The sequence below is a fragment of the Lithobates pipiens genome, unplaced genomic scaffold, assembly GCF_037356315.1.
Source record: "Lithobates pipiens isolate NorthernLeopardFrog02 unplaced genomic scaffold, aLitPip1_a1.2 Scaffold_30, whole genome shotgun sequence".
Lineage (NCBI taxonomy): Eukaryota > Metazoa > Chordata > Amphibia > Anura > Ranidae > Lithobates > Lithobates pipiens.
Window position 1 is genome coordinate 184,709,786 of NW_027507791.1, and position 23,139 is coordinate 184,732,924.

The 23,139-nt window shown below is 52.2% G+C and overlaps 46 non-coding genes and 51 pseudogenes across 46 annotated transcripts; all 97 read right to left on the reverse strand.

The window, feature by feature from the left end:
- Positions 1 to 16: 16 nt before the first annotated feature.
- On the reverse strand, positions 17 to 135 carry LOC143948993 (5S ribosomal RNA; annotated as a pseudogene).
- Positions 136 to 244: 109 nt separating this feature from the next.
- On the reverse strand, positions 245 to 363 carry LOC143951790 (5S ribosomal RNA). The gene has a single exon (XR_013267029.1). It is a non-coding gene; the product is annotated as a 5S ribosomal RNA (ribosomal RNA).
- A 109-nt stretch (positions 364 to 472) lies between these two features.
- Positions 473 to 591, reverse strand: LOC143943484 (5S ribosomal RNA; annotated as a pseudogene).
- Positions 592 to 700: 109 nt separating this feature from the next.
- Positions 701 to 819, reverse strand: LOC143947089 (5S ribosomal RNA; annotated as a pseudogene).
- A 109-nt stretch (positions 820 to 928) lies between these two features.
- Positions 929 to 1,057, reverse strand: LOC143945524 (5S ribosomal RNA; annotated as a pseudogene).
- A 326-nt stretch (positions 1,058 to 1,383) lies between these two features.
- LOC143947752 (5S ribosomal RNA) lies at positions 1,384 to 1,502 on the reverse strand (annotated as a pseudogene).
- Positions 1,503 to 1,611: 109 nt separating this feature from the next.
- LOC143954165 (5S ribosomal RNA) lies at positions 1,612 to 1,730 on the reverse strand. Its single transcript, XR_013269181.1, has one exon. It is a non-coding gene; the product is annotated as a 5S ribosomal RNA (ribosomal RNA).
- A 109-nt stretch (positions 1,731 to 1,839) lies between these two features.
- Positions 1,840 to 1,958, reverse strand: LOC143945879 (5S ribosomal RNA; annotated as a pseudogene).
- Positions 1,959 to 2,067: 109 nt separating this feature from the next.
- On the reverse strand, positions 2,068 to 2,186 carry LOC143954901 (5S ribosomal RNA; annotated as a pseudogene).
- Positions 2,187 to 2,292: 106 nt separating this feature from the next.
- On the reverse strand, positions 2,293 to 2,411 carry LOC143945286 (5S ribosomal RNA; annotated as a pseudogene).
- Positions 2,412 to 2,517: 106 nt separating this feature from the next.
- LOC143946665 (5S ribosomal RNA) lies at positions 2,518 to 2,636 on the reverse strand (annotated as a pseudogene).
- Positions 2,637 to 2,742: 106 nt separating this feature from the next.
- LOC143945287 (5S ribosomal RNA) lies at positions 2,743 to 2,861 on the reverse strand (annotated as a pseudogene).
- A 109-nt stretch (positions 2,862 to 2,970) lies between these two features.
- On the reverse strand, positions 2,971 to 3,089 carry LOC143944452 (5S ribosomal RNA; annotated as a pseudogene).
- Positions 3,090 to 3,198: 109 nt separating this feature from the next.
- On the reverse strand, positions 3,199 to 3,317 carry LOC143950638 (5S ribosomal RNA). The gene has a single exon (XR_013265987.1). It is a non-coding gene; the product is annotated as a 5S ribosomal RNA (ribosomal RNA).
- A 109-nt stretch (positions 3,318 to 3,426) lies between these two features.
- On the reverse strand, positions 3,427 to 3,545 carry LOC143952290 (5S ribosomal RNA). The gene has a single exon (XR_013267481.1). It is a non-coding gene; the product is annotated as a 5S ribosomal RNA (ribosomal RNA).
- A 109-nt stretch (positions 3,546 to 3,654) lies between these two features.
- Positions 3,655 to 3,773, reverse strand: LOC143952291 (5S ribosomal RNA). The gene has a single exon (XR_013267482.1). It is a non-coding gene; the product is annotated as a 5S ribosomal RNA (ribosomal RNA).
- A 109-nt stretch (positions 3,774 to 3,882) lies between these two features.
- On the reverse strand, positions 3,883 to 4,001 carry LOC143951830 (5S ribosomal RNA). Its single transcript, XR_013267065.1, has one exon. It is a non-coding gene; the product is annotated as a 5S ribosomal RNA (ribosomal RNA).
- A 109-nt stretch (positions 4,002 to 4,110) lies between these two features.
- On the reverse strand, positions 4,111 to 4,229 carry LOC143951400 (5S ribosomal RNA). The gene has a single exon (XR_013266676.1). It is a non-coding gene; the product is annotated as a 5S ribosomal RNA (ribosomal RNA).
- A 109-nt stretch (positions 4,230 to 4,338) lies between these two features.
- Positions 4,339 to 4,457, reverse strand: LOC143943938 (5S ribosomal RNA; annotated as a pseudogene).
- A 109-nt stretch (positions 4,458 to 4,566) lies between these two features.
- On the reverse strand, positions 4,567 to 4,695 carry LOC143945766 (5S ribosomal RNA; annotated as a pseudogene).
- Positions 4,696 to 5,021: 326 nt separating this feature from the next.
- On the reverse strand, positions 5,022 to 5,140 carry LOC143948523 (5S ribosomal RNA; annotated as a pseudogene).
- A 109-nt stretch (positions 5,141 to 5,249) lies between these two features.
- Positions 5,250 to 5,368, reverse strand: LOC143952930 (5S ribosomal RNA). The gene has a single exon (XR_013268060.1). It is a non-coding gene; the product is annotated as a 5S ribosomal RNA (ribosomal RNA).
- Positions 5,369 to 5,477: 109 nt separating this feature from the next.
- LOC143947143 (5S ribosomal RNA) lies at positions 5,478 to 5,596 on the reverse strand (annotated as a pseudogene).
- Positions 5,597 to 5,705: 109 nt separating this feature from the next.
- Positions 5,706 to 5,824, reverse strand: LOC143946203 (5S ribosomal RNA; annotated as a pseudogene).
- Positions 5,825 to 5,933: 109 nt separating this feature from the next.
- Positions 5,934 to 6,052, reverse strand: LOC143953486 (5S ribosomal RNA). The gene has a single exon (XR_013268563.1). It is a non-coding gene; the product is annotated as a 5S ribosomal RNA (ribosomal RNA).
- A 109-nt stretch (positions 6,053 to 6,161) lies between these two features.
- On the reverse strand, positions 6,162 to 6,280 carry LOC143954800 (5S ribosomal RNA). Its single transcript, XR_013269755.1, has one exon. It is a non-coding gene; the product is annotated as a 5S ribosomal RNA (ribosomal RNA).
- A 109-nt stretch (positions 6,281 to 6,389) lies between these two features.
- Positions 6,390 to 6,508, reverse strand: LOC143944910 (5S ribosomal RNA; annotated as a pseudogene).
- A 106-nt stretch (positions 6,509 to 6,614) lies between these two features.
- Positions 6,615 to 6,733, reverse strand: LOC143943800 (5S ribosomal RNA; annotated as a pseudogene).
- Positions 6,734 to 6,839: 106 nt separating this feature from the next.
- LOC143947229 (5S ribosomal RNA) lies at positions 6,840 to 6,958 on the reverse strand (annotated as a pseudogene).
- Positions 6,959 to 7,284: 326 nt separating this feature from the next.
- Positions 7,285 to 7,403, reverse strand: LOC143946261 (5S ribosomal RNA; annotated as a pseudogene).
- Positions 7,404 to 7,729: 326 nt separating this feature from the next.
- On the reverse strand, positions 7,730 to 7,848 carry LOC143944178 (5S ribosomal RNA; annotated as a pseudogene).
- Positions 7,849 to 7,957: 109 nt separating this feature from the next.
- Positions 7,958 to 8,076, reverse strand: LOC143951660 (5S ribosomal RNA). Its single transcript, XR_013266911.1, has one exon. It is a non-coding gene; the product is annotated as a 5S ribosomal RNA (ribosomal RNA).
- A 109-nt stretch (positions 8,077 to 8,185) lies between these two features.
- Positions 8,186 to 8,304, reverse strand: LOC143954424 (5S ribosomal RNA). The gene has a single exon (XR_013269417.1). It is a non-coding gene; the product is annotated as a 5S ribosomal RNA (ribosomal RNA).
- Positions 8,305 to 8,413: 109 nt separating this feature from the next.
- Positions 8,414 to 8,532, reverse strand: LOC143944903 (5S ribosomal RNA; annotated as a pseudogene).
- A 108-nt stretch (positions 8,533 to 8,640) lies between these two features.
- Positions 8,641 to 8,759, reverse strand: LOC143950522 (5S ribosomal RNA). Its single transcript, XR_013265881.1, has one exon. It is a non-coding gene; the product is annotated as a 5S ribosomal RNA (ribosomal RNA).
- Positions 8,760 to 8,868: 109 nt separating this feature from the next.
- Positions 8,869 to 8,987, reverse strand: LOC143954718 (5S ribosomal RNA). The gene has a single exon (XR_013269680.1). It is a non-coding gene; the product is annotated as a 5S ribosomal RNA (ribosomal RNA).
- Positions 8,988 to 9,096: 109 nt separating this feature from the next.
- LOC143949976 (5S ribosomal RNA) lies at positions 9,097 to 9,215 on the reverse strand. The gene has a single exon (XR_013265537.1). It is a non-coding gene; the product is annotated as a 5S ribosomal RNA (ribosomal RNA).
- A 109-nt stretch (positions 9,216 to 9,324) lies between these two features.
- On the reverse strand, positions 9,325 to 9,443 carry LOC143954396 (5S ribosomal RNA). Its single transcript, XR_013269392.1, has one exon. It is a non-coding gene; the product is annotated as a 5S ribosomal RNA (ribosomal RNA).
- Positions 9,444 to 9,552: 109 nt separating this feature from the next.
- Positions 9,553 to 9,671, reverse strand: LOC143947981 (5S ribosomal RNA). Its single transcript, XR_013265354.1, has one exon. It is a non-coding gene; the product is annotated as a 5S ribosomal RNA (ribosomal RNA).
- A 109-nt stretch (positions 9,672 to 9,780) lies between these two features.
- Positions 9,781 to 9,899, reverse strand: LOC143945692 (5S ribosomal RNA; annotated as a pseudogene).
- A 109-nt stretch (positions 9,900 to 10,008) lies between these two features.
- LOC143948382 (5S ribosomal RNA) lies at positions 10,009 to 10,127 on the reverse strand (annotated as a pseudogene).
- Positions 10,128 to 10,236: 109 nt separating this feature from the next.
- LOC143945077 (5S ribosomal RNA) lies at positions 10,237 to 10,355 on the reverse strand (annotated as a pseudogene).
- Positions 10,356 to 10,464: 109 nt separating this feature from the next.
- On the reverse strand, positions 10,465 to 10,583 carry LOC143950751 (5S ribosomal RNA). The gene has a single exon (XR_013266089.1). It is a non-coding gene; the product is annotated as a 5S ribosomal RNA (ribosomal RNA).
- Positions 10,584 to 10,692: 109 nt separating this feature from the next.
- LOC143949053 (5S ribosomal RNA) lies at positions 10,693 to 10,811 on the reverse strand (annotated as a pseudogene).
- Positions 10,812 to 10,920: 109 nt separating this feature from the next.
- LOC143951305 (5S ribosomal RNA) lies at positions 10,921 to 11,039 on the reverse strand. Its single transcript, XR_013266590.1, has one exon. It is a non-coding gene; the product is annotated as a 5S ribosomal RNA (ribosomal RNA).
- A 109-nt stretch (positions 11,040 to 11,148) lies between these two features.
- Positions 11,149 to 11,267, reverse strand: LOC143944717 (5S ribosomal RNA; annotated as a pseudogene).
- A 109-nt stretch (positions 11,268 to 11,376) lies between these two features.
- On the reverse strand, positions 11,377 to 11,495 carry LOC143948864 (5S ribosomal RNA). The gene has a single exon (XR_013265434.1). It is a non-coding gene; the product is annotated as a 5S ribosomal RNA (ribosomal RNA).
- Positions 11,496 to 11,604: 109 nt separating this feature from the next.
- Positions 11,605 to 11,723, reverse strand: LOC143945078 (5S ribosomal RNA; annotated as a pseudogene).
- A 109-nt stretch (positions 11,724 to 11,832) lies between these two features.
- LOC143948160 (5S ribosomal RNA) lies at positions 11,833 to 11,951 on the reverse strand (annotated as a pseudogene).
- A 109-nt stretch (positions 11,952 to 12,060) lies between these two features.
- LOC143954590 (5S ribosomal RNA) lies at positions 12,061 to 12,179 on the reverse strand. The gene has a single exon (XR_013269567.1). It is a non-coding gene; the product is annotated as a 5S ribosomal RNA (ribosomal RNA).
- A 109-nt stretch (positions 12,180 to 12,288) lies between these two features.
- On the reverse strand, positions 12,289 to 12,407 carry LOC143948083 (5S ribosomal RNA; annotated as a pseudogene).
- Positions 12,408 to 12,516: 109 nt separating this feature from the next.
- On the reverse strand, positions 12,517 to 12,635 carry LOC143953910 (5S ribosomal RNA). The gene has a single exon (XR_013268949.1). It is a non-coding gene; the product is annotated as a 5S ribosomal RNA (ribosomal RNA).
- A 109-nt stretch (positions 12,636 to 12,744) lies between these two features.
- LOC143948435 (5S ribosomal RNA) lies at positions 12,745 to 12,863 on the reverse strand. The gene has a single exon (XR_013265396.1). It is a non-coding gene; the product is annotated as a 5S ribosomal RNA (ribosomal RNA).
- A 109-nt stretch (positions 12,864 to 12,972) lies between these two features.
- Positions 12,973 to 13,091, reverse strand: LOC143944306 (5S ribosomal RNA; annotated as a pseudogene).
- Positions 13,092 to 13,200: 109 nt separating this feature from the next.
- LOC143950228 (5S ribosomal RNA) lies at positions 13,201 to 13,319 on the reverse strand. The gene has a single exon (XR_013265650.1). It is a non-coding gene; the product is annotated as a 5S ribosomal RNA (ribosomal RNA).
- Positions 13,320 to 13,428: 109 nt separating this feature from the next.
- On the reverse strand, positions 13,429 to 13,547 carry LOC143946776 (5S ribosomal RNA; annotated as a pseudogene).
- Positions 13,548 to 13,656: 109 nt separating this feature from the next.
- On the reverse strand, positions 13,657 to 13,775 carry LOC143950860 (5S ribosomal RNA). Its single transcript, XR_013266188.1, has one exon. It is a non-coding gene; the product is annotated as a 5S ribosomal RNA (ribosomal RNA).
- A 109-nt stretch (positions 13,776 to 13,884) lies between these two features.
- Positions 13,885 to 14,003, reverse strand: LOC143953883 (5S ribosomal RNA). Its single transcript, XR_013268924.1, has one exon. It is a non-coding gene; the product is annotated as a 5S ribosomal RNA (ribosomal RNA).
- A 109-nt stretch (positions 14,004 to 14,112) lies between these two features.
- LOC143952822 (5S ribosomal RNA) lies at positions 14,113 to 14,231 on the reverse strand. Its single transcript, XR_013267961.1, has one exon. It is a non-coding gene; the product is annotated as a 5S ribosomal RNA (ribosomal RNA).
- Positions 14,232 to 14,339: 108 nt separating this feature from the next.
- LOC143953884 (5S ribosomal RNA) lies at positions 14,340 to 14,458 on the reverse strand. The gene has a single exon (XR_013268925.1). It is a non-coding gene; the product is annotated as a 5S ribosomal RNA (ribosomal RNA).
- Positions 14,459 to 14,567: 109 nt separating this feature from the next.
- On the reverse strand, positions 14,568 to 14,686 carry LOC143950573 (5S ribosomal RNA). The gene has a single exon (XR_013265928.1). It is a non-coding gene; the product is annotated as a 5S ribosomal RNA (ribosomal RNA).
- A 109-nt stretch (positions 14,687 to 14,795) lies between these two features.
- Positions 14,796 to 14,914, reverse strand: LOC143946778 (5S ribosomal RNA; annotated as a pseudogene).
- A 109-nt stretch (positions 14,915 to 15,023) lies between these two features.
- Positions 15,024 to 15,142, reverse strand: LOC143954478 (5S ribosomal RNA). Its single transcript, XR_013269466.1, has one exon. It is a non-coding gene; the product is annotated as a 5S ribosomal RNA (ribosomal RNA).
- Positions 15,143 to 15,251: 109 nt separating this feature from the next.
- Positions 15,252 to 15,370, reverse strand: LOC143947703 (5S ribosomal RNA; annotated as a pseudogene).
- Positions 15,371 to 15,479: 109 nt separating this feature from the next.
- On the reverse strand, positions 15,480 to 15,598 carry LOC143953885 (5S ribosomal RNA). Its single transcript, XR_013268926.1, has one exon. It is a non-coding gene; the product is annotated as a 5S ribosomal RNA (ribosomal RNA).
- A 109-nt stretch (positions 15,599 to 15,707) lies between these two features.
- On the reverse strand, positions 15,708 to 15,826 carry LOC143950574 (5S ribosomal RNA). The gene has a single exon (XR_013265929.1). It is a non-coding gene; the product is annotated as a 5S ribosomal RNA (ribosomal RNA).
- Positions 15,827 to 15,935: 109 nt separating this feature from the next.
- On the reverse strand, positions 15,936 to 16,054 carry LOC143949858 (5S ribosomal RNA; annotated as a pseudogene).
- A 109-nt stretch (positions 16,055 to 16,163) lies between these two features.
- On the reverse strand, positions 16,164 to 16,282 carry LOC143954575 (5S ribosomal RNA). The gene has a single exon (XR_013269553.1). It is a non-coding gene; the product is annotated as a 5S ribosomal RNA (ribosomal RNA).
- Positions 16,283 to 16,391: 109 nt separating this feature from the next.
- Positions 16,392 to 16,510, reverse strand: LOC143953189 (5S ribosomal RNA). The gene has a single exon (XR_013268294.1). It is a non-coding gene; the product is annotated as a 5S ribosomal RNA (ribosomal RNA).
- A 109-nt stretch (positions 16,511 to 16,619) lies between these two features.
- LOC143951243 (5S ribosomal RNA) lies at positions 16,620 to 16,738 on the reverse strand. The gene has a single exon (XR_013266533.1). It is a non-coding gene; the product is annotated as a 5S ribosomal RNA (ribosomal RNA).
- Positions 16,739 to 16,847: 109 nt separating this feature from the next.
- Positions 16,848 to 16,966, reverse strand: LOC143945443 (5S ribosomal RNA; annotated as a pseudogene).
- A 109-nt stretch (positions 16,967 to 17,075) lies between these two features.
- Positions 17,076 to 17,194, reverse strand: LOC143945402 (5S ribosomal RNA). Its single transcript, XR_013265115.1, has one exon. It is a non-coding gene; the product is annotated as a 5S ribosomal RNA (ribosomal RNA).
- A 109-nt stretch (positions 17,195 to 17,303) lies between these two features.
- Positions 17,304 to 17,422, reverse strand: LOC143944370 (5S ribosomal RNA; annotated as a pseudogene).
- A 109-nt stretch (positions 17,423 to 17,531) lies between these two features.
- LOC143949480 (5S ribosomal RNA) lies at positions 17,532 to 17,650 on the reverse strand (annotated as a pseudogene).
- Positions 17,651 to 17,759: 109 nt separating this feature from the next.
- Positions 17,760 to 17,878, reverse strand: LOC143954576 (5S ribosomal RNA). Its single transcript, XR_013269554.1, has one exon. It is a non-coding gene; the product is annotated as a 5S ribosomal RNA (ribosomal RNA).
- A 109-nt stretch (positions 17,879 to 17,987) lies between these two features.
- Positions 17,988 to 18,106, reverse strand: LOC143946182 (5S ribosomal RNA; annotated as a pseudogene).
- A 109-nt stretch (positions 18,107 to 18,215) lies between these two features.
- On the reverse strand, positions 18,216 to 18,334 carry LOC143952698 (5S ribosomal RNA). The gene has a single exon (XR_013267850.1). It is a non-coding gene; the product is annotated as a 5S ribosomal RNA (ribosomal RNA).
- A 109-nt stretch (positions 18,335 to 18,443) lies between these two features.
- LOC143948327 (5S ribosomal RNA) lies at positions 18,444 to 18,552 on the reverse strand (annotated as a pseudogene).
- Positions 18,553 to 18,661: 109 nt separating this feature from the next.
- Positions 18,662 to 18,780, reverse strand: LOC143951669 (5S ribosomal RNA). The gene has a single exon (XR_013266920.1). It is a non-coding gene; the product is annotated as a 5S ribosomal RNA (ribosomal RNA).
- A 110-nt stretch (positions 18,781 to 18,890) lies between these two features.
- On the reverse strand, positions 18,891 to 19,009 carry LOC143944167 (5S ribosomal RNA; annotated as a pseudogene).
- Positions 19,010 to 19,118: 109 nt separating this feature from the next.
- Positions 19,119 to 19,237, reverse strand: LOC143943943 (5S ribosomal RNA; annotated as a pseudogene).
- A 142-nt stretch (positions 19,238 to 19,379) lies between these two features.
- Positions 19,380 to 19,498, reverse strand: LOC143948470 (5S ribosomal RNA; annotated as a pseudogene).
- Positions 19,499 to 19,607: 109 nt separating this feature from the next.
- LOC143948303 (5S ribosomal RNA) lies at positions 19,608 to 19,726 on the reverse strand (annotated as a pseudogene).
- Positions 19,727 to 20,052: 326 nt separating this feature from the next.
- LOC143944938 (5S ribosomal RNA) lies at positions 20,053 to 20,171 on the reverse strand (annotated as a pseudogene).
- Positions 20,172 to 20,280: 109 nt separating this feature from the next.
- LOC143944905 (5S ribosomal RNA) lies at positions 20,281 to 20,399 on the reverse strand (annotated as a pseudogene).
- A 109-nt stretch (positions 20,400 to 20,508) lies between these two features.
- On the reverse strand, positions 20,509 to 20,627 carry LOC143954217 (5S ribosomal RNA). Its single transcript, XR_013269229.1, has one exon. It is a non-coding gene; the product is annotated as a 5S ribosomal RNA (ribosomal RNA).
- Positions 20,628 to 20,736: 109 nt separating this feature from the next.
- On the reverse strand, positions 20,737 to 20,855 carry LOC143950224 (5S ribosomal RNA). Its single transcript, XR_013265646.1, has one exon. It is a non-coding gene; the product is annotated as a 5S ribosomal RNA (ribosomal RNA).
- A 109-nt stretch (positions 20,856 to 20,964) lies between these two features.
- On the reverse strand, positions 20,965 to 21,083 carry LOC143950966 (5S ribosomal RNA). Its single transcript, XR_013266282.1, has one exon. It is a non-coding gene; the product is annotated as a 5S ribosomal RNA (ribosomal RNA).
- A 109-nt stretch (positions 21,084 to 21,192) lies between these two features.
- On the reverse strand, positions 21,193 to 21,311 carry LOC143950536 (5S ribosomal RNA). The gene has a single exon (XR_013265894.1). It is a non-coding gene; the product is annotated as a 5S ribosomal RNA (ribosomal RNA).
- A 109-nt stretch (positions 21,312 to 21,420) lies between these two features.
- Positions 21,421 to 21,539, reverse strand: LOC143951556 (5S ribosomal RNA). Its single transcript, XR_013266817.1, has one exon. It is a non-coding gene; the product is annotated as a 5S ribosomal RNA (ribosomal RNA).
- A 109-nt stretch (positions 21,540 to 21,648) lies between these two features.
- LOC143945953 (5S ribosomal RNA) lies at positions 21,649 to 21,767 on the reverse strand (annotated as a pseudogene).
- A 109-nt stretch (positions 21,768 to 21,876) lies between these two features.
- On the reverse strand, positions 21,877 to 21,995 carry LOC143951671 (5S ribosomal RNA). Its single transcript, XR_013266921.1, has one exon. It is a non-coding gene; the product is annotated as a 5S ribosomal RNA (ribosomal RNA).
- Positions 21,996 to 22,105: 110 nt separating this feature from the next.
- Positions 22,106 to 22,224, reverse strand: LOC143947322 (5S ribosomal RNA; annotated as a pseudogene).
- Positions 22,225 to 22,333: 109 nt separating this feature from the next.
- LOC143949288 (5S ribosomal RNA) lies at positions 22,334 to 22,452 on the reverse strand (annotated as a pseudogene).
- Positions 22,453 to 22,561: 109 nt separating this feature from the next.
- Positions 22,562 to 22,680, reverse strand: LOC143952892 (5S ribosomal RNA). Its single transcript, XR_013268025.1, has one exon. It is a non-coding gene; the product is annotated as a 5S ribosomal RNA (ribosomal RNA).
- A 109-nt stretch (positions 22,681 to 22,789) lies between these two features.
- LOC143943765 (5S ribosomal RNA) lies at positions 22,790 to 22,908 on the reverse strand (annotated as a pseudogene).
- Positions 22,909 to 23,017: 109 nt separating this feature from the next.
- On the reverse strand, positions 23,018 to 23,136 carry LOC143947531 (5S ribosomal RNA; annotated as a pseudogene).
- Between the last annotated feature and the right edge of the window lie 3 nt (positions 23,137 to 23,139).

The window sequence follows — 23,139 nt, forward strand, 5'->3', positions numbered from 1 at the left end:
CAACATAATGGAAAAAAGCCTACGGCACCTGGTATTCCCAGGCGGTCTCCCATTCAGGTACTAACCAGGCCCGACACTGCTTAGCACCTGAGCTCAGACGAGATCGAGCGCATTCAGGGTGATGAGTCCACAGGCGAGCTTGCACCCTACTTACAACTCTCTTGACAAAAGCCAAGGTGGTCACCTCGGTCAATCGAGAGGAAAAATACAGCAGGTCGCCAAAGCCAACAACATAATGGAAAAAAGCCTACGGCACCTGGTATTCCCAGGCGGTCTCCCATCCAGGTACTAACCAGGTCTGACCCTGCTTAGCATCCGAGATCAGACGAGATCGAGTGCATTCAGGGTGATGTGGCCGTAGGCGATCTTGCACCCTACTTACAACTCTCTTGACAAAAGCCAAGGTGGTCATCTCGGGCATTCGAGAGGAAAAATACAGCAGGTCGCCAAAGCCAACAACATAATGGAAAAAAGCCTACGGCACCTGGTATTCCCAGGCGGTCTCCCATCCGGGTACTAAACAGGCCCGACCCTGCTTAGCATCCGAGATCAGACAAGATCTAGTGCATTCAGGGTGATGTGGCCGTAGGCGATCTTGCTCCCTACTTACAACACTCTTGACAAAAGCCAAGGTGGTCACCTCGGGCAATCGAGAGGAAAAATACAGCAGGTCGCCAAAGCCAACAACATAATGGCAAAAAGCCTACGCCACCTGGTATTCCCAGGCGTTCTCCCATCCAGGTACTAACCAGGCCTGACCCTGCTTAGCATCCGAGATCAAACGAGATCGAGCGCATTCAGGGTGATGTGGCCATAGGCGATCTTGCACCCTACTTACAACTCTCTTGACAAAAGCCAAGGTGGTCAACTCGGGCAAACGAGAGGAAAAATACAGCAGGTCGCCAAAGCCAACAACATAATGGAAAAAAGCCTACGGCACCTGGTATTCCCAGGCGGTCTCCCATCCAGGTACTAACCAGGCCCGACCCTGCTTAGCATCCGAGATCAGACGAGATCAGACGAGATCGAGCGCATTCAGGGTGATGTGGCCGAAAGCGATCTTGCACCCTACTTACAACTCTCTTGACAAAACCCAAGGTGGTCACCTCGGGCAATCGAGAGGAAAAATACAGCAGGTCGCCAAAGCCAACAACATAATGGAAAAAAGCCTACGGCACCTGGTATTCCCAAGCGGTCTCCCATCCAGGCCCGACCCTGCTTAGCATCCGAGATCAGACGAGATCGAGCGCATTCAGGGTGATGTGGCCATATGCGATCTTGCACCCTACTTACAACTCTCTTGACAAAAGCCAAGGTGGTCACCTCGGGCAATCGAGAGGAAAAATACAGCAGGTCGCCAAAGCCAACAACATAATGGAAAAAAGCCTACGGCACCTGGTATTCCCAGGCGGTCTCCCATCCAGGTACTAACCAGGCCCGACTCTGTTTAGCATCCGAGATCAGACGAAATCGAGCACATTCAGGGTGATGTGGCTGGAGGCGATCTTGCACCCTACTTACATCTCTCTTGACAAAAGCCAAGGTGGTCACCTCGGGCAATCGAGAGGAAAAATACAGCAGGTCGCCAAAGCCAACAACACAATGGAAAAAATCCTACGGCACCTGGTATTCCCAGGCGGTCTCCCATCCAGGTACTAACCAGGCCCAACCCTGCTTAGCATCTGAGATCAGACGAGATCGAGCGCATTCAGGGTGATGTAGCCGTAGGGAATCTTGCACCCTACTTACAACTCTCTTGACAAAAGCCAAGGTGGTCACCTTGGGCAATCGAGAGGAAAAATACAGCAGGTCGCCAAAGCCAACAACATAATGGAAAAAAGCCGACGGCACCTGGTATTCCCAGGCGGTCTCCCATTCAGGTACTAACCAGGCCAGACCCTGCTTAGCATGCGAGATCAGACGAGATCGAGCGCATTCAGAGTGATGTGGCCGTAGGCGATCTTGCCCCCCACTTACAACTCTCTTGACAAAAGCCAAGGTGGTCACCTCGGGCAATCGAGAGGAAAAATACAGCAGGTCGCCAAAGCCAACAACATAATGGAAAAAAGCCTACGGCACCTGGTATTCCCAGGCGGTCTCCCATCCAGGTACTAACCAGGCCCGACCCTGCTTAGCATCCGAGATCAGACGAGATTGAGCGCATTCAGGGTGATATAGCAGTAGGCGATCTTGCACCCTACTTACAACTCTCTTGACAAAAGCCAAGGTGGTCAACTCGGGCAATCGAGAGGAAAAATACAGCAGGTCGCCAAAGCCAACATAATGGAAAAAAGCCTACGGCACCTAGTATTCCCAGGCGGTCTCCCATCCAGGTACTAACCAGGCCCGACCCTGCTTAGCATCCGAGATCAGACGAGATTGAGCGCATTCAGGGTGATGTGGCAGTAGGCGATCTTGCCCCCTACTTACAACTCTCTTGACAAAAGCCAAGGTGGTCAACTCGGGCAATCGAGAGGAAAAATACAGCAGGTCGCCAAAGCCAACATAATGGAAAAAAGCCTACGGCACCTAGTATTCTCAGGCGGTCTCCCATCCAGGTACTAACCAGGCCCGACCCTGCTTAGCATCCGAGATCAGACGAGATTGAGCGCATTCAGGGTGATTTGGCAGTAGGCGATCTTGCACCCTACTTACAACTCTCTTGACAAAAGCCAAGGTGGTCACCTCGGGTAATGGAGAGGAAAAATACAGCAGGTCGCCAAAGCCAACATAATGGAAAAAAGCCTACGGCACCTAGTATTCCCAGGCGGTCTCCCATCCAGGTACTAACCAGGCCCGACCCTGCTTAGCATCCGAGATCAGACGAGATTGAGCGCATTCAGGGTGATGTGGCAGTAGGCGATCTTGCCCCCTACTTACAACTCTCTTGACAAAAGCCAAGGTGGTCAACTCGGGCAATCGAGAGGAAAAATACAGCAGGTCACCAAAGCCAACAACATAATGGAAAAAAGCCTACGGCACCTGGTATTCCCAGGCAGTCTCCCATCCAGGTACTAACCAGGCCTGACACTGCTTAGCATCCGAGATCAGACGAGATCGAGCGCATTCAGGGTGATGTGGCCGTAGGCAATCTTGCACCCTACTTACAACTCTCTTGACAAAAGCCAAGGTGGTCAACTCGGGCAATCGAGAGGAAAAATACAGCAGGTCACCAAAGCCAACAACATAATGGAAAAAAGCCTACGGCACCTGGTATTCCCAGGCAGTCTCCCATCCAGGTACTAACCAGGCCCGACCCTGCTTAGCATCCGAGATCAGACGAGATCGAGCGCATTCAGGGTGATGTGGCCGTAGGCGATCTTGCACCCTACTTACAACTCTCTTGACAAAAGCCAAGGTGGTCACCTCGGGCAATCGAGAGGAAAAATACAGCAGGTCGCCAATGCCAACAACATAATGGAAAAAAGCCTACGGCACCTGGTATTCCCAGGCGGTCTCCCATCCAGGTACTAACCAGGCCCGACCCTGCTTAGCATCCGAGATCAGACGAGATCGAGCGCATTCAGGGTTATGTGGCCGTAGGCGATCTTGCCCCCTACTTACAACTCTCTTGACAAAAGCCAAGGTGGTCACCTCGGGCAATCGAGAGGAAAAATACAGCAGGTCGCCAAAGCCAACAACATAATGGAAAAAAGCCTACGGCACCTGGTATTCCCAGGCGGTCTCCCATCCAGGTACTAACCAGGCCCGACCCTGCTTAGCATCCGAGATCAGACGAGATCGAGCGCATTCAGGGTTATGTGGCCGTAGGCGTTCTTGCACCCTACTTACAACTCTCTTGACAAAAGCCAAGGTGGTCACCTCGGGCAATCGAGAGGAAAAATACAGCAGGTCGCCAAAGCCAACAACATAATGGAAAAAAGCCTACGGCACCTGGTATTCACAGGAGGTCTCCCATCCAGGTACTAACCAGGCCCGACCCTGCTTAGCATCCGAGATCAGACGAGATCGAGCGCATTCAGGGTGATGTTGCCGTAGGCGATCTTGTACCCTACTTACAACTCTCTTGACAAAAGCCAAGGTGGTCACCTCGGGCAATCGAGAGGAAAAATACAGCAGGTCGCCAAAGCCAACAACATAATGGAAAAAAGCCTACGGCACCTGGTATTCCCAGGCGGTCTCCCATCCAGGTACTAACCAGGCCTGACCCTGCTTAGCATCCGAGATCAGACGAGATCGAGCGCATTCAGGGTGATGTGGCCGTAGGCGATCTTGCACCCTACTTACAACCCTCTTGACAAAAGCCAAGGTGGTCAACTCGGGCAAACGAGAGGAAAAATACAGCAGGTCGCCAAAGCCAACAACATAATGGAAAAAAGCCTACGGCACCTGGTATTCCCAGGCGGTCTCCCATCCAGGTACTAACCAGGCCCGACCCTGCTTAGCATCCGAGATGAGACGAGATCGAGCGCATTCAGGGTGATGTGGCCGTAGGAGATCTTGCACCCTACTTACAACTCTCTTGACAAAAGCCAAGGTGGTCACCTCGGGCAATCAAGAGGAAAAATACAGCAGGTCGCCAAAGCCAACAACATAATGGAAAAAAGCCTACGGCACCTGGTATTCCCAGGCGGTCTCCCATCCAGGTACTAACCAGGCACGACCCTGCTTAGCATCCGAGATCAGACGAGATCAGACGAGATCGTGCGCATTCAGGGTGATGTGGCCGTAAGCGATCTTGCACCCTACTTACAACTCTCTTGACAAAACCCAAGGTGGTCACCTCAGGCAATCGAGAGGAAAAATACAGCAGGTCGCCAAAGCCAACAACATAATGGAAAAAAGCCTACGGCACCTGGTATTCCCAGGCGGTCTCCCAGCCAGACCCGACCCTGTTTAGCATCCGAGATCAGACGAGATCGAGCGCATTCAGGGTGATGTGGCCATAGGCGATCTTGCACCCTACTTACAACTCTCTTGACAAAAGCCAAGGTGGTCACCTCGGGCAATCGAGAGGAAAAATACAGCAGGTCGCCAAAGCCAACAACATAATGGAAAAAAGCCTACGGCACCTGGTATTCCCAGGCGGTCTCCCATCCAGGTACTAACCAGGCCCGACTCTGTTTAGCATCCGAGATCAGACGAAATTGAGCACATTCAGGGTGATGTGGCCGGAGGAGATCTTGCACCCTACTTACAACTCTCTTGACAAAAGCCAAAGTGGTCACCTCAGGGAATCGAGAGGAAAAATACAGCAGGTCGCCAAAGCCAACAACATAATGGAAAAAAGCCTACGGCACCTGGTATTCCCAGGCGGTCTCCCATCCAGGTACTAACCAGGCCCAACCCTGCTTAGCATCTGAGATCAGACGAGATCGAGCGCATTCAGGGTGATGTAGCCGTAGACAATCTTGCACCCTAATTACAACTCTCTTGACAAAAGCCAAGGTGGTCACCTCGGGCAATCGAGAGGAAAAATACAGCAGGTCGCCAAAGCCAACAACATAATGGAAAAAAGCCTACGGCACCTGGTATTCCCAGGCGGTCTCCCATCCAGGTACTAACCAGGCCTGATCCTGCTTAGCATGCAAGATCAGACGAGATCAAGCGCATTCAGGGTGATGTGACCGTAGGCGATCTTGCACCCTACTTACAACTCTCTTGACAAAAGCCAAGGTGGTCACCTCGGGCAAACGAGAGGAAAAATACAGCAGGTCGCCAAAGCCAACAACATAATGGAAAAAAGCCTACGGCACCTGGTATTCCCAGGCGGTCTCCCATCCAGGTACTAACCAGGCCCGACTCTGTTTAGCATCCGAGATCAGACGAAATCGAGCACATTCAGGGTGATGTGGCCGGAGGCGATCTTGCACCCTACTTACAACTCTTTTGACAAAATCCAAGGTGGTCACCTCGGGCAATCGAGAGGAAAAATACAGCAGGTCGCCAAAGCCAACAACATAATGGAAAAATGCCTACGGCACCTGGCATTCCCAGGCGGTCTCCCATCCAGGTACTAACCAGGCCCAACCCTGCTTAGCATCTGAGATCAGACGAGATCGAGCGCATTCAGGGTGATGTAGCCGTAGGCAATCTTGCACCCTAATTACAACTCTCTTGACAAAAGCCAAGGTGGTCACCTCGGGCAATCGAGAGGAAAAATACAGCAGGTCGCCAAAGCCAACAACATAATGGAAAAAAGCCTACGGCACCTGGTATTCCCAGGCGGTCTCCCATCCAGGTAATAACCAGGCCCGATCCTGCTTAGCATGCGAGATCAGACGAGATCGAGCGCATTCAGAATGATGTGGCCGTAGGCGATCTTGCCCCCTACTTACAACTCTCTTGACAAAAGCCAAGGTGGTCACCTCGGGCAATCGAGAGGAAAAATACAGCAGGTCGCCAAAGCCAACAACATAATGGAAAAAAGCCTACGGCACCTGGTATTCCCAGGCGGTCTCCCATCCAGGTACTAACCAGGCCCGACCCTGCTTATCATCCGAGATCAGACGAGATTGAGCGCATTCAGGGTGATGTGGCAGTAGGCGATCTTGCACCCTACTTACAACTCTCTTGACAAAAGCCAAGGTGGTCACCTCGGGCAATGGAGAGGAAAAATACAGCAGGTCGCCAAAGCCAACATAATGGAAAAAAGCCTACGGCACCTGGTATTCCCAGGCGGTCTCCCATCCAGGTACTAACCAGGCCCGACCCTGCTTAGCATCCGAGATCAGACGAGATTGAGCGCATTCAGGGTGATGTGGCAGTAGGCGATCTGGCACCCTACTTACAACTCTCTTGACAAAAGCCAAGGTGGTCACCTCGGGCAATGGAGAGGAAAAATACAGCAGGTCGCCAAAGCCAACATAATGGAAAAAAGCCTACGGCACCTAGTATTCCCAGGCAGTCTCCCATCCAGGTACTAACCAGGCCCGACCCTGTTTAGCATCCGAGATCAGACGAGATTGAGCGCATTCAGGGTGATGTGGCAGTAGGCGATTTTGCCCCTTACTTACAACTCTCTTGACAAAAGCCAAGGTGGTCACCTCGGGCAATCGAGAGGAAAAATACAGCAGGTCGCCAAAGCCAACAACATAATGGAAAAAATCCTACGGCACCTGGTATTCCCAGGCGGTCTCCCATCCAGGCCCGACCCTGTTTAGCAACCGAGATCAGACGAGATCGAGCGCATTCAGGGTGATGTGGCCATAGGCGATCTTGCACCCTACTTACAACTCTCTTGACAAAAGCCAAGGTGGTCACCTCGGGCAATCGAGAGGAAAAATACAGCAGGTCGCCAAAGCCAACAACATAATGGAAAAAAGCCTACGGCACCTGGTATTCCCAGGCGGTCTCCCATCCAGGTACTAACCAGGCCCGACTCTGTTTAGCATCCGAGATCAGACGAAATCGAGCACATTCAGGGTGATGTGGCAGTAGGCGATTTTGCCCCTTACTTACAACTCTCTTGACAAAAGCCAAGGTGGTCACCTCGGGCAATCGAGAGGAAAAATACAGCAGGTCGCCAAAGCCAACAACATAATGGAAAAAATCCTACGGCACCTGGTATTCCCAGGCGGTCTCCCATCCAGGCCCGACCCTGTTTAGCAACCGAGATCAGACGAGATCGAGCGCATTCAGGGTGATGTGGCCATAGGCGATCTTGCACCCTACTTACAACTCTCTTGACAAAAGCCAAGGTGGTCACCTCGGGCAATCGAGAGGAAAAATACAGCAGGTCGCCAAAGCCAACAACATAATGGAAAAAAGCCTACGGCACCTGGTATTCCAAGGCGGTCTCCGATCCTGGTACTAACCAGGCCCGACCCGGCTTAGCATCCGAGATCAGACGAGATCGAGTGCATCCAGGGTGATGTGGCCGTAGGCGATCTTGCACCCTACTTACAACTCTCTTGACAAAAGCCAAGGTGGTCACCTCGGGCAATCGAGAGGAAAAATACAGCAGGTCGCTAAAGCCAACAACATAATAAAAAAAAGCCTACAGCACCTGGTATTCCCGGGCGGTCTCCCATCCAGGTACTAACCAGGCCCGACCCTGCTTAGCATCCGAGATCAGACGAGATCAAGCGCATTCAGGGTGATGTGGCCGTAGGCGATCTTGCACCCTACTTACAACTCTCTTGACAAAAGCCAAGGTGGTCACCTCGGGCAATCGAGAGGAAAAATACAGCAGGTCGCCAAAGCCAACAACATAATGGAAAAAAGCCTACGGCACCTGGTATTCCCAGGCGGTCTCCCATCCAGGTACTAACCAGGCCGAACCCTGCTTAGCATCCGAGATCAGATGAGATCGAACGCATTCAGGGTGATGTGGCCATAGGCGATCTTGCCCCCTACTTACAACTCTCTTGACAAAAGCCAAGGTGGTCACCTCGGGCAATCGAGAGGAAAAATACAGCAGGTCGCCAAAGCCAACAACATAATGGAAAAAAGCCTACGGCACCTGGTATTCCCAGGCGGTCTCCCATCCAGTTACTAACCAGGCCAAACCCTGCTTAGCATCCGAGATCAGACGAGATCGAACGCATTCAGGGTGATGTGGCCGTAGGCGATCTTGCACCCTACTTACAACTCTCTTGACAAAAGCCAAGGTGGTCACCTGGGCAACCGAAAGGAAAAATACAGCAGGTCGCCAAAACCAACAACATAATGGAAAAAAGCCTACGGCACCTGGTATTCCCAGGTGGTCTCCCATTCAGGTACTAACCAGGCCCGACCCTGCTTAGCATCCGAGATCAGACGAGATCGAGCGCATTCAGGGTGATGTGGCCATAGGCGATCTTGCACCCTACTTACAACTCTCTTGACAAAAGCCAAGGTGGTCACCTCGGGCAATCGAGAGGAAAAATACAGCAGGTCGCCAAAGCCAACAACATAATGGAAAAAAGCCTACGGCACCTGGTATTCCCAGGCGGTCTCCCATCCAGGTACTAACCAAGCCCGACCCTGCTTAGCATCCGAGATCACATGAGATCGAGCGCATTCAGTGTGATGTGGCCGTAAGCGATCTTGCTTCCTACTTACAACTCTCTTGACAAAAGCCAAGGTGGTCACTTCGGGTAATCGAGAGGAAAAATACAGCAGGTCGCCAAAGCCAACAACATAAATGAAAAAAGCCTACGGCACCTGGTATTCCCAGGCGGTCTCCCATCCAGGTACTAACCAGGCCCAACCCTGCTTAGCATCCGAGATCAGACGAGATCGAGCGCATTCAGGGTGATGTGGCCGTAGGCGATCTTGCCCCCTACTTACAACTCTCTTGACAAAAGCCAAGGTGGTCACCTCGGGCAATCGAGAGGAAAAATACAGCAGGTCGCCAAAGCCAACAAAATAATGGAAAAAAGCCTACGGCACTTGGTATTCCCAGGCGGTCTCCCATCCAGGTACTAACCAGGCCCGACCCTGCTTAGCATCTGAGATCAGACGAGATCGAGCGCATTCAGGGTGATGTGGCCGTAGGCGATCTTGCACCCTACTTACAACTCTCTTGACAAAAGCCAAGGTGGTCACTTCGGGTAATCGAGAGGAAAAATACAGCAGGTCGCCAAAGCCAACAACATAAATGAAAAAAGCCTACGGCACCTGGTATTCCCAGGCGGTCTCCCATCCAGGTACTAACCAGGCCCAACCCTGCTTAGCATCCGAGATCAGACGAGATCGAGCGCATTCAGGGTGATGTGGCCGTAGGTAATCTTGCCCCCTACTTACAACTCTCTTGACAAAAGCCAAGGTGGTCACCTCGGGCAATCGAGAGGAAAAATACAGCAGGTCGCCAAAGCCAACAACATAATGGAAAAAAGCCTACGGCACTTGGTATTCCCAGGCGGTCTCCCATCCAGGTACTAACCAGGCCCGACCCTGCTTAGCATCTGAGATCAGACGAGATCGAGCGCATTCAGGGTGATGTGGCCTTAGGCAATCTTGCACCCTACTTACAACTCTCTTGACAAAAGCCAAGGTGGTCACCTCGGGCAATCGAGAGGAAAAATACAGCAGGTCGCCAAAGCCAACAACATAATGGAAAAAAGCCTACGGCACCTGGTATTCCAAGGCGGTCTCCGATCCTGGTACTAACCAGGCCCGACCCGGCTTAGGATCCGAGATCAGACGAGATCGAGCGCATTCAGGGTGATGTGGCTGTAGGCGATCTTGCACCCTACTTACAACTCTCTTGACAAAAGCCAAGGTGGTCACCTCGGGCAATCGAGAGGAAAAATACAGCAGGTCGCCAAAGCCAACAACATAATGGAAAAAAGCCTACGGCACCTGGTATTCCCAGGCGGTCTCCCATCCAGTTACTAACCAGGCCAAACCGTGCTTAGCATCCGAGATCAGACGAGATCGAGCGCATTCAGGGTGATGTGGCCGTAGGCGAGCTTGCACCCTACTTACAACTCTCTTGACAAAAGCCAAGGTGGTCACCTCGGGCAACCGAGAGGAAAAATACAGCAGTTCGCCAAAACCAACAACATAATGGAAAAAAGCCTACGGCACCTGGAATTCCCAGGTGGTCTCCCATCCAGGTACTAACCTGGCCCGACCCTGCTTAGCATCCGAGATCAGACGAGATCGAGCGCATTCAGGGTGATGTGGCCGTAGGCGATCTTGCACCCTACTTACAACTCTCTTGACAAAAGCCAAGGTGGTCACCTCGGGCAATCGAGAGGAAAAATACAGCAGGTCGCCAAAGCCAACAACATAATGGAAAAAAGCCTACGGCACCTGGTATTCCAAGGCGGTCTCCGATCCTGGTACTAACCAGGCCCAACCCGGCTTAGGATCCGAGATCAGACGAGATCGAGCGTATTCAGCGTGATGTGGCTGTAGGCGATCTTGCACCCTACTTACAACTCTCTTGACAAAAGCCAAGGTGGTCACCTCGGGCAATCGAGAGGAAAAATACAGCAGGTCGCTAAAGCCAACAACATAATAAAAAAAAGCCTACGGCACCTGGTATTCCCAGACAGTCTCCCATCCAGGTACTAACCAGGCCCGACCCTGCTTAGCATCCGAGATCAGACGAGATCGAGCGCATTCAGGGTGATGTGGCCGTAGGCGATCTTGCACCCTACTTACAACTCTCTTGACAAAAGCCAAGGTGGTCACCTCGGGCAATCGAGAGGAAAAATACAGCAGGTCGCCAAAGCCAACAACATAATGGAAAAAAGCCTACGGCACCTGGTATTCCCAGGCGGTCTCCCATCCAGTTACTAACCAGGCCAAACCGTGCTTAGCATTCGAGATCAGACGAGATCGAGCGCATTCAGGGTGATGTGGCCGTAGGCGACCTTGCACCCTACTTACAACTCTCTTGACAAAAGCCAAGGTGGTCACCTCGGGCAACCGAGAGGAAAAATACAGCAGTTCGCCAAAACCAACAACATAATGGAAAAAAGCCTACGGCACCTGGTATTCCCAGGTGGTCTCCCATCCAGGTACTAACCAGGCCCAACCCTGCTTAGCATCCAAGATCAGACGAGATCGAGCGCATTCAGGGTGATGTGGCCGTAGGCGATCTTGCACCCTACTTACAACTCTCTTGACAAAAGCCAAGGTGGTCACCTCGGGCAATCGAGAGGAAAAATACAGCAGGTCGCCAAAGCCAACAACATAATGGAAAAAAGCCTACGGCACCTGGTATTCCCAGGCGGTCTCCCATCCAGTTACTAACCAGGCCAAACCGTGCTTAGCATCCGAGATCAGACGAGATCGAGCGCATTCAGGGTGATGTGGCCGTAGGCGATCTTGCACCCTACTTACAACTCTCTTGACAAAAGCCAAGGTGGTCACCTCGGGCAATCGAGAGGAAAAATACAGCAGGTCGCCAAAGCCAACAACATAATGGAAAAAAGGCTACGGCACATGGTATTCCCAGGCGGTCTCCCATCCAGGTACTAACCAGGCCCGACCCGGCTTAGGATCCGAGATCAGATGAGATCGAGCGCATTCAGGGTGATGTGGCTGTAGGCGATCTTGCACCCTACTTACAACTCTCTTGACAAAAGCCAAGGTGGTCACCTCGGGCAATCGAGAGGAAAAATACAGCAGGTCGCCAAAGCCAACAACATAATGGAAAAAAGGCTACGGCACATGGTATTCCCAGGCGGTCTCCCATCCAGGTACTAACCAGGCCCGACCCTGCTTAGCATCCGAGATCAGACGAGATCGAGCGCATTCAGGGTGATGTGGCCGTAGGCGATCTTGCACCCTACTTACAACTCTCTTGACAAAAGCCAAGGTGGTCACCTCGGGCAATCGAGAGGAAAAATACAGCAGGTCGCCAAAGCCAACAACATAATGGAAAAAAGCCTACGGCACCTGGTATTCCCAGGCGGTCTCCCATCCAGTTACTAACCAGGCCAAACTGTGCTTAGCATCTGAGATCAGACGAGATCGAGCGCATTCAGGGTGATGTGGCCGTAGGCGATCTTGCACCCTACTTACAACTCTCTTGACAAAAGCCAAGGTGGTCACCTCGGGCAATCGAGAGGAAAAATACAGCAGGTCGCCAAAGCCAACAACATAATGGAAAAAAGCCTACGGCACCTGGTATTCCCAGGCGGTCTCCCATCCAGGTACTAACCAGGACCGACCCTGCTTAGCATCCGAGATCAGATGAGATCGAGCGCATTCCGGGTGATGTGGCCGTAAGCGATCTGCACCCTACTTACAACTCTCTTGACAAAAGCCAAGGTGGTCACCTCGGGCAATCGAGAGGAAAAATACAGCAGGTCACCAAAGCCAACAACATGATGGAAAAAAAGCCTACGGCACCTGGTATTCTCAGGCGGTCTCCCATCCAGGTACTAACCAGGCCCGACCCTGCTTAGCATCCGAGATCAGATGAGATCGAGCGCATTCAGGGTGATGTGGCCGTAGGCGATCTTGCACCCTACTTACAACTCTCTTGACAAAAGCCATGGTGGTCACTTCGGGCAATCAAGAGGAAAAATACGGCAGGTCGCCAAAGCCAACAACATAATGGAAAAAAGCCTACGGCACCTGGTATTCCCAGGCGGTCTCCCATGCAGGTACTAACCAGACCAGACCCTGCTTAGCATCCGAGATCAGACGAGATCGAGCGCATTCAGGGTGATGTGGCCGTAGGCAATCTTGCACCCTACTTAAAACTCTCTTGACAAAAGCCAAGGTGGTCACCTCGGGCAATCGAGAGGAAAAATACAGCAGGTCGCCAAAGCCAACAACATAATGGAAAAAAGCCTACGGCACCTGGTATTCCCACGCGGTCTCCCATCCAGGTACTAACCAGGCCCGACCCTGCTTAGCATCCGAGATCAGACGAGATCGAGCGCATTCAGGGTGATGTAGCCGTAGGCGATCTGGCACCCTACTTACAACTCTCTTGACAAAAGCCAAGGTGGTCACCTTGGGCAATCGAGAGGAAAAATACAGCAGGTCGCCAAAGCCAACAACATAATGGAAAAAAGCCTACGGCACCTGGTATTCCCAGGCGGTCTCCCATCCAGTTACTAACCAGGCCCGACCCTGCTTAGCATCCGAGATCAGATGAGATTGAGCGCATTCATGGTGATGTGGCTGTAGGCGATCTTGCACCCTACTTACAACTCTCTTGACAAAAGCCAAGGTGGTCACCTCGGGCAATCAAGAGGAAAAATACAGCAGGTCACCAAAGCCAACAACATAATGGAAAAAAGCCTACGGCACATGGTATTCCCAGGCGGTCTCCCATCCAAGTACTAACCAGGCCCGACCCTGCTTAGCTTCCGAGATCAGACGAGATCGAGCGCATTCAGGGTGATGTGGCCGTAGGTGATCTTGCACCCTACTTACAACTCTCTTGACAAAAGCCAAGGTGGTCACCTCGGGCAATCGAGAGGAAAAATACAGCAGGTCGCCAAAGCCAACAACATAATGGAAAAAAGCCTACGGCACCTGGTATTCCCAGGCGGTCTCCCATCCAGGTACTAACCAGGCCCGACCCTGCTTAGCATCTGAGATCAGACGAGATCGAGCGCATTCTGGGTGATGTGGCCGTAGGCGATCTGGCACCCTACTTACAACTCTCTTGACAAAAGCCAAGGTGGTCATCTCGGGCAATCGAGAGGAAAAATACAGCAGGTCGCCAAAGCCAACAACATAATGGAAAAAAGCCTACGGCACCTGGTATTCCCAGGCGGTCTCCCATCCAGGTACTAACCAGGACCGACCCTGCTTAGCATCCGAGATCAGATGAGATCGAGCGCATTCCGGGTGATGTGGCCGTAGGCGATCTGCATCCTACTTACAACTCTCTTGACAAAAGCCAAGGTGGTCACCTCGGGCAATCGAGAGTTAAAATACAGCAGGTCGCCAAAGCCAACAACATAATGGAAAAAAGCCTACGGCACCTGGTATTCCCAGGCGGTCTCCCATCCAGGTACTAACCAGGCCCGACCCTGCTTAGCATCTGAGATCAGACGAGATCGAGCGCATTCTGGGTGATGTGGCCGTAGGCGATCTGGCACCCTACTTACAACTCTCTTGACAAAAGCCAAGGTGGTCACCTCGGGCAATCGAGAGGAAAAATACAGCAGGTCGCCAAAGCCAACAACATAATGGAAAAAAGCCAACGGCACCTGGTATTCCCAGGCGGTCTCCCATCCAGGTACTAACCAGGCCCGACCCTGCTTAGCATCCGAGATCAGACGAGATCGAGCGCATTCAGGGTGATGTGGCCGTAGGCGATCTGGCACCCTACTTACAACTCTCTTGACAAAAGCCAAGGTGGTCACCTCGGGCAATCGAGAGGAAAAATACAGCAGGTCGCCAAAGCCAACAACATAATGGAAAAAAGCCTACGGCACCTGGTATTCCCAGGCGGTCTCCCATCCAGTTACTAACCAGGCCCGACCCTGCTTAGCATCCGAGATCAGATGAGATTGAGCGCATTCATGGTGATGTGGCTGTAGGCGATCTTGCACCCTACTTACAACTCTCTTGACAAAAGCCAAGGTGGTCACCTCGGGCAATCAAGAGGAAAAATACAGCAGGTCACCAAAGCCAACAACATAATGGAAAAAAGCCTACGGCACATGGTATTTCCAGGCGGTCTCCCATCCAAGTACTAACCAGGCCCGACCCTGCTTAGCTTCCGAGATCAGACGAGATCGAGCGCATTCAGGGTGATGTGGCCGTAGATGATCTTGCACCCTACTTACAACTCTCTTGACAAAAGCCAAGGTGGTCACCTCGGGCAATCGAGAGGAAAAATACAGCAGGTCGCCAAAGCCAACAACATAATGGAAAAAAGCCTACGGCACCTGGTATTCCCAGGCGTTCTCCCATCCAGGTACTAACCAGGCCCGACCCTGCTTAGCATCCGAGATCAGACGAGATTGAGCGCATTCAGGGTGATGGGGCAGTAGGCGATCTTGCACCTTACTTACAACTCTCTTGACAAAAGCCGAGGTGGTCACCTCGGGCAATCGAGAGGAAAAATACAGCGGGTCGCCAAAGCCAACAACATAATGGAAAAAAGCCTACGGCACCTGGTATTCCCAGGCGGTCTCCCATCCAGGTACTAACCAGGCCCGACCCTGCTTAGCATCTGAGATCAGACGAGATCGAGCGCATTCTGGGTGATGTGGCCGTAGGCGATCTGGCACCCTACTTACAACTCTCTTGACAAAAGCCAAGGTGGTCACCTCGGGCAATCGAGAGGAAAAATACAGCAGGTCGCCAAAGCCAACAACATAATGGAAAAAAGCCAACGGCACCTGGTATTCCCAGGCGGTCTCCCATCCAGGTACTAACCAGGCCCGACCCTGCTTAGCATCCGAGATCAGACGAGATCGAGCGCATTCAGGGTGATGTGGCCGTAGGCGATCTGGCACCCTACTTACAACTCTCTTGACAAAAGCCAAGGTGGTCACCTCGGGCAATCGAGAGGAAAAATACAGCAGGTCGCCAAAGCCAACAACATATTGGAAAAAAACCTACGGCATGTGGTATTGCCAGGCGATCTACCATCCAGGTACTAACCAGGCCCGACCCTGCTTAGCATCCGAGATCAGACGAGATCGTGCGCATTAAGGGTGATGTGGCCATAGGCGATCTTGCACCCTACTCACAACTCTCTTGACAAAAGCCAAGGTGGTCACCTCGGGCAATCGAGAGGAAAAATACAGCAGGTCCCCAAAGCCAACAACATAATGGAAAAAAGCCTACGGCACCTGGTATTCCCAGGCGGTCTCCCATCCAGGTACTAACCAGGCCCGACCCTGCTTAGCATCCGAGATCAGACGAGATCGAGCGCATTCAGGGTGATGTGGCTGTAATCGATCTTGCACCCTACTTACAACTCTCTTGACAAAAGCCAAGGTGGTCACCTCGGGCAATCGAGAGGAAAAATACAGCAGGTCGCCAAAGCCAACAACATAATGGAAAAAAGCCTACGGCACCTGGTATTCCCAGGCGGTCTCCCATCCAGGTACTAACCAGGCCCGACCCTGCTTAGCATCCGAGATCAGACGAGATGGAGTGCATTCAGGGTGATGTGGCCATAGGCGATCTTGCACCCTACTTACAACTCTCTTGACAAAAGCCAAGGTGGTCACCTCGGGCAATCGAGAGGAAAAATACAGCAGGTCGCCAAAGCCAACAACATAATGGAAAAAAGCCTACAGCACCTGGTATTCCCAGGCGGTCTCCCATCCAGGTACTAACCAGGCCCGACCCTGCTTAACATCCGAGATCAGACGAGATCGAGCGCATTCAGGGTGATGTGGCCGTAGGCGATGTTGCGCCCTACTTACAACTCTCTTGACAAAAGCCAAGGTGGTCACCTCGGGCAATCGAGAGGAAAAATACAGCGGGTCGCCAAAGCCAACAACATAATGGAAAAAAGCCTATGGCACATGGTATTCCCAGGCGGTCTCCCATCCAGGTACTAACCAGGCCCGACTCTGCTTAGCATCAGAGATCAGATGAGATCGAGCGCATTCAGGGTGATGTGGCCATAGGCGATCTTGCACCCTACTTACAACTCTCTTGACAAAAGCCAAGGTGGTCACCTCGGGCAATCGAGAGGAAAAATACAGCAGGTCGCCAAAGCCAACAACATAATGGAAAAAAGCCTACGGCACCTGGTATTCCCAGGCGGTCTCCCATCCAGGTACTAACCAGGCTCGACCCTGCTTAGCATCCGAGATCAGACGAGATCGAGTGCATTCAGGGTGATGTGGCTGTAGGCGATCTTGCACCCTACTTACAACTCTCTTGACAAAAGCCAAGGTGGTCACCTCGGGCAATGGAGAGGAAAAATACAGCAGGTCGCCAAAGCCAACAACATAATGGAAAAAAGCCTACGGCACCTGGTATTCCCAGGCGGTCTCCCATGCAGGTACTAACCAGGCCAGACCCTGCTTAGCATCCAAGATCAGACGAGATCGAGCGCATTCAGGGTGATGTGGCCGTAGGCTGTCTTGCACCCTACTTACAACTCTCTTGACAAAAGCCAAGGTGGTCACCTCGGGCAATCGAGAGGAAAAATACAGCAGGTCGCCAAAGCCAACAACATATTGGAAAAAAGCCTACGGCATGTGGTATTGCCAGGCGATCTACCATCCAGGTACTAACCAGGCCCGACCCTGCTTAGCATCCGAGATCAGACGAGATCGTGCGCATTAAGGGTGATGTGGCCATAGGCGATCTTGCACCCTACTCACAACTCTCTTGACAAAAGCCAAGGTGGTCACCTCGGGCAATCGAGAGGAAAAATACAGCAGGTCCCCAAAGCCAACAACATAATGGAAAAAAGCCTACGGCACCTGGTATTCCCAGGCGGTCTCCCATCCAGGTACTAACCAGGCCCGACCCTGCTTAGCATCCGAGATCAGACGAGATCGAGCGCATTCAGGGTGATGTGGCTGTAATCGATCTTGCACCCTACTTACAACTCTCTTGACAAAAGCCAAGGTGGTCACCTCGGGCAATCGAGAGGAAAAATACAGCAGGTCGCCAAAGCCAACAACATAATGGAAAAAAGCCTACGGCACCTGGTATTCCCAGGCGGTCTCCCATCCAGGTACTAACCAGGCCCGACCCTGATTAGCATCCGAGATCAGACGAGATCTAGCGCATTCAGGGTGATGTGGCTGTAGCCAATCTTGCACCCTACTTACAACTCTCTTGACAAAAGCCAAGGTGGTCACCTCGGGCAATAGAGAGGAAAAATACAGCAGGTCGCCAAAGCCAACAACATAATGGAAAAAAGCCTACGGCACCTAGTATTCCCAGGTGGTCTCCCATCCAGGTACTAACCAGGCCCGACCGTGCTTAGCATCCGAGATCAGACGAGATCGAGCGCATTCAGGGTGATGTGGCCGTAGGCGGTCTTGCACCCTACTTACAACTCTCTTGACAAAAGCCAAGGTGGTCACCTCGGGCAATCAAGAGGAAAAATACAGCAGGTCGCCAAAGCCAACAACATAATGGAAAAAAGCCTACGGCACCTGGTATTCCCAGGCGGTCTCCCATCCAGGTACTAACCAGGGCCGACCCTGCTTAGCATCCGAGATCGAGCACATTCAGGGTGATGTGGCCGTAGGCGAGCTTGCACCCTACTTACAACTCTCTTGACAAAAGCCAAGGTGATCACCTCGGGCAAACGAGAGGAAAAATACTGCAGGTCGCCAAAACCAACAACATGATGGAAAAAAGCCTACCGCACCTGGTATTCCCAGGCGGTCTCCCATCCAGGTACTAACCAGGCCCGACCCTGCTTAGCATCCGAGATCAGACGAGATCGAGCGCATTCAGGGTGATGTGGCCGTAGGCAATCTTTGCACCCTACTTACATCTCTCTTGACAAAAGCCAAGGTGGTCACCTCGGGCAATCGAGAGGAAAAATACAGCAGGTCGCCAAAGCCAACAACATAATGGAAAAAAGCCTACGGCACCTGGTATTCCCAGGCGGTCTCCCATCCAGGTACTAACCAGGCCCGACCCTGCTTGGAATCCAAGATCAGATGAGATCGAGCGCATTCAGGGTGATGTGGCCATAGGCAATCTTGCACCTTACTTACAACTCTCTTGACAAAAGCCAAGGTGGTCACCTCGGGCAATCGAGAGGAAAAATACAGCAGGTCGCCAAAGCCAACAACATAATGGAAAAAAGCCTACGGCACCTGGTATTCCCAGGCGGTCTCCCATCCAGGTACTAACCAGGCCCGACCCTGCTTAGCATCCTAGATCAGACGAGATCGAGCGCATTCAGGGTGATGTGGCTGTAGGCAATCTTGCAACCTACTTACAACCTACTTACAACCTACTTACAACCTACTTACAACTCTCTTGACAAAAGCCAAGGTGGTCACCTCGGGCAATGGAGAGGAAAAATACAGCAGGTCGCCAAAGCCAACAACATAATGGAAAAAAGTCTACGGCACCTAGTATTCCCAGGCGGTATCCCATCCAGCTCCTAACCAAGCCCGACCCTGCTTAGCATCCGAGATCAGACGAGATCAAGCGCATTCAGGGTGATGTGGCCGTAGATGATCTTACACCCTACTTACAACTCTCTTGACAAAAGCCAAGGTGGTCACCTCGGGCAATCAAGAGGAAAAATACAGCAGGTCGCCAAAGCCAACAACATAATGGAAAAAAGCCTACCGCACCCGGTATTCCCAGGCGGTCTCCCATCCAGGTACTAACCAGGCCCGACCCTGCTTAGCATCCGACGACAGACGAGAGCGAGCGCGTTCAGGGTGATGTGGCTGTAGGCGATCTTGCACCCTACTTACAACTCTCTTGACAAAAGCCACGGTGGTCACCTCAGGCAATGGAGAGGAACAATACAGCAGGTCGCCAAAGCCAACAACATAATGGAAAAAAGCCTACGGCACCTGGTATTCCCAGGCGGCCTCCCATCCAGGTACCAACCAGCCCGACCCTGCTTAGCATACGAGAACGAGCGCATTAAGGGTAATGTGGCCGTAGGTGATCTTGCACCCTATTTACAACTCTCTTGACAAAAGCCAAGGTGGTCACCTCGGGCAATCGAGAGGAAAAATACAGCAGGTCGCCAAAGCCAACAACATAATGGAAAAAAGCCTACGGCACCCGGTATTCCCAGGCGGTCTCCCAACCAGGTACTAACCAGGCCAGACCCTGCTTAGCATGCGAGATCAGACGAGATCGAGCGCATTCAGAGCGATGTGGCCGTAGGCAATCTTGCCTCCTACTTACAACTCTCTTGACAAAAGCCAAGGTGGTCACCTCGGGCAATCGAGAGGAAAAATACAGCAGGTCGCCAAAGCCAACAACATAATGGAAAAAAGCCTATGGCACCTGGTATTCCCAGGCGGTCTCCCATCCAGGTACTAACCAGGCCTGACCCTGCTTAGCATCCGAGATCAGACGAGATCGAGCGCATTCAGGGTGATGTGGCTGTAGGCGATCTTGCACCCTACTTACAACTCTCTTGACAAAAGCCAAGGTGGTCACCTCGGGCAATCGAGAGGAAAAATACAGCAGGTCGCCAAAGCCAACAACATAATGGAAAAAAGCCTACGGCACCTGGTATTCCCAGGCGGTCTCCCATCCAGGTACTAACCAGGCCCGACCCTGCTTAGCATCCGAGATCAGACAAGATCAAGCACATTCAGGGTGATGTGGCCGTAGGCAATCTTAAGCCCTACTTACAACTCTCTTGACAAAAGCCAAGGTGGTCACCTCGGGCAATCAAGAGGAAAAATACAGCAGGTCGCCAAAGCCAACAACATAATGGAAAAAAGCCTACGGCACCTGGTATTCCTAGGCGGTCTCCCATCCAGGTACTAACCAGGCCCGACCCTGCTTAGCATCCGAGATCAGACGAGATCGAGCGCATTCAGGGTGATGTGGCCGTAGGCGATTTTGCACCCTACTTACAACTCTCTTGACAAAAGCCAAGGTGGTCACCTCGGGCAAACGAGAGGAAAAATACAGCAGGTCGCCAAAGCCAACAACGTAATGGAAAAAAGCCTACGGCACCTGGTATTCCCAGGCGGTCTCCCATCCAGGTACTAACCAGGCCCGACCCTGCTTAGCATCCGAGATCAGATGAGATCGAGCGCAATCATGGTGATGTGGCCGTAGGCGATCTTGCTCCCTACTTACAACTCTCTTGACAAAAGCCAAGGTGGTCACCTCGGGCAATCGAGAGGAAAAATACAGCAGGTCGCCAAAGCCAACAACATAATGGAAAAAAGCCTACGGCACCTAGTATTCCCAGGCGGTCTCCCATCCAGGTACTAACCAGGCCCGACCCTGCTTAGCATCCGAGATCAGACGAGATCGAGCGCATTCAGGGTGATGTGGCCGTAGGCGGTCTTGCACCCTACTTACAACTCTCTTGACAAAAGCCAAGGTGGTCACCTCGGGCAATCGAGAGGAAAAATACAGCAGGTCGCTAAAGCCAACAACATAATGGAAAAAAGCCTACGGCACCTGGTATTCCCAGGCGGTCTCCCATCCAGGGACTAACCAGGCCCGACCCTGCTTAGCATCCGAGATCAGACGAGATCGAGCGCATTCAGGGTGATGTGGCCGTAGGCGGTCTTGCACCCTACTTACAACTCTCTTGACAAAAGCCAAGGTGGTCACCTCGGGCAATCAAGAGGAAAAATACAGCAGGTCGCCAAAGCCAACAACATAATGGAAAAAAGCCTGCGGCACCTGGTATTCCCAGGCGGTCTCCCAAGCAGGTACTAACCAGGGCCGACCCTGCTTAGCATCCGAGATCAGACGAGATCGAGCACATTCAGGGTGATGTGGCCGTAGGCGAGCTTGCACCCTACTTACAACTCTCTTGACAAAAGCCAAGGTGATCACCTCGGGCAAACGAGAGGAAAAATACTGCAGGTCGCCAAAACCAACAACATGATGGAAAAAAGCCTACCGCACCTGGTATTCCCAGGCGGTCTCCCATCCAGGTACTAACCAGGCCCGACCCTGCTTAGCATCCGAGATCAGACGAGATCGAGCGCATTCAGGGTGATGTGGCCGTAGGCAATCTTTGCACCCTACTTACATCTCTCTTGACAAAAGCCAAGGTGGTCACCTCGGGCAATCGAGAGGAAAAATACAGCAGGTCGCCAAAGCCAACAACATAATGGAAAAAAGCCTACGGCACCTGGTATTTACAGGCGGTCTCCCATCCAGGTACTAACCAGGCCCGACCCTGCTTGGAATCCAAGATCAGATGAGATCGAGCGCATTCAGGGTGATGTGGCCATAGGCGATCTTGCACCCTACTTACAACTCTCTTGACAAAAGCCAAGGTGGTCACCTCGGGCAATCGAGAGGAAAAATACAGCAGGTCGCCAAAGCCAACAACATAATGGAAAGAAGCCTGCGGCACGTGGTATTCCCAGGCGGTCTCCCATCCAGGTACTAACCAGGCCCGACCCTGATTTGCATCTGAAATCAGACGAGATCGAGCGCATTCAGGGTGATGTGTCCGTAGGCTATCTTGCACCCTACTTACAACTCTCTTGACAAAAGCCAAGGTGGTCACCTCGGGCAATCGAGAGGAAAAATACAGCAGGTTGCCAAAGCCAACAACATAATGGAAAAAAGCCTACGGCACCTGGTATTCCCAGGCGGTCTCCCATCCAGGTACTAACCAGGCCCGACCCTGCTTAGCATCCGAGATCAGACGAGATTGAGTGCATTCAGGGTGATGTGGCCGAAGGCAATCTTGCACCCTACTTACAACTCTCTTGACAAAAGCCAAGGTGGTCACCTCGGGCAATCGAGAGGAAAAATACAGCAGGTCGCCAAAGCCAACAACATAATGGAAAAAAGCCTACGACACCTGGTATTCCCAGGCGGTCTCCCATCCAGGTACCAACCAGGCCCGACCCTGCTTAGCATCCGAGATCAGTCGAGATCGAGCGCATTCAGGGTGATGTGGCCGCAGGCAATCTTGCACCTTACTTACAACTCTCTTGACAAAAGCCAAGGTGGTCACCTCGGGCAATGGAGAGGAAAAATACAGCAGGTCGCCAAAGCCAACAACATAATGGAAAAAAGCCTACGGCACCTGGTATTCCCAGGCGGTCTCCCATCCAGGTACTAACCAGGCCCGATGCCACTTAGCATCCGAGATCAGACGAGATAGAGCGCATTCAGGGTGATGTGGCCGTAGGCGAT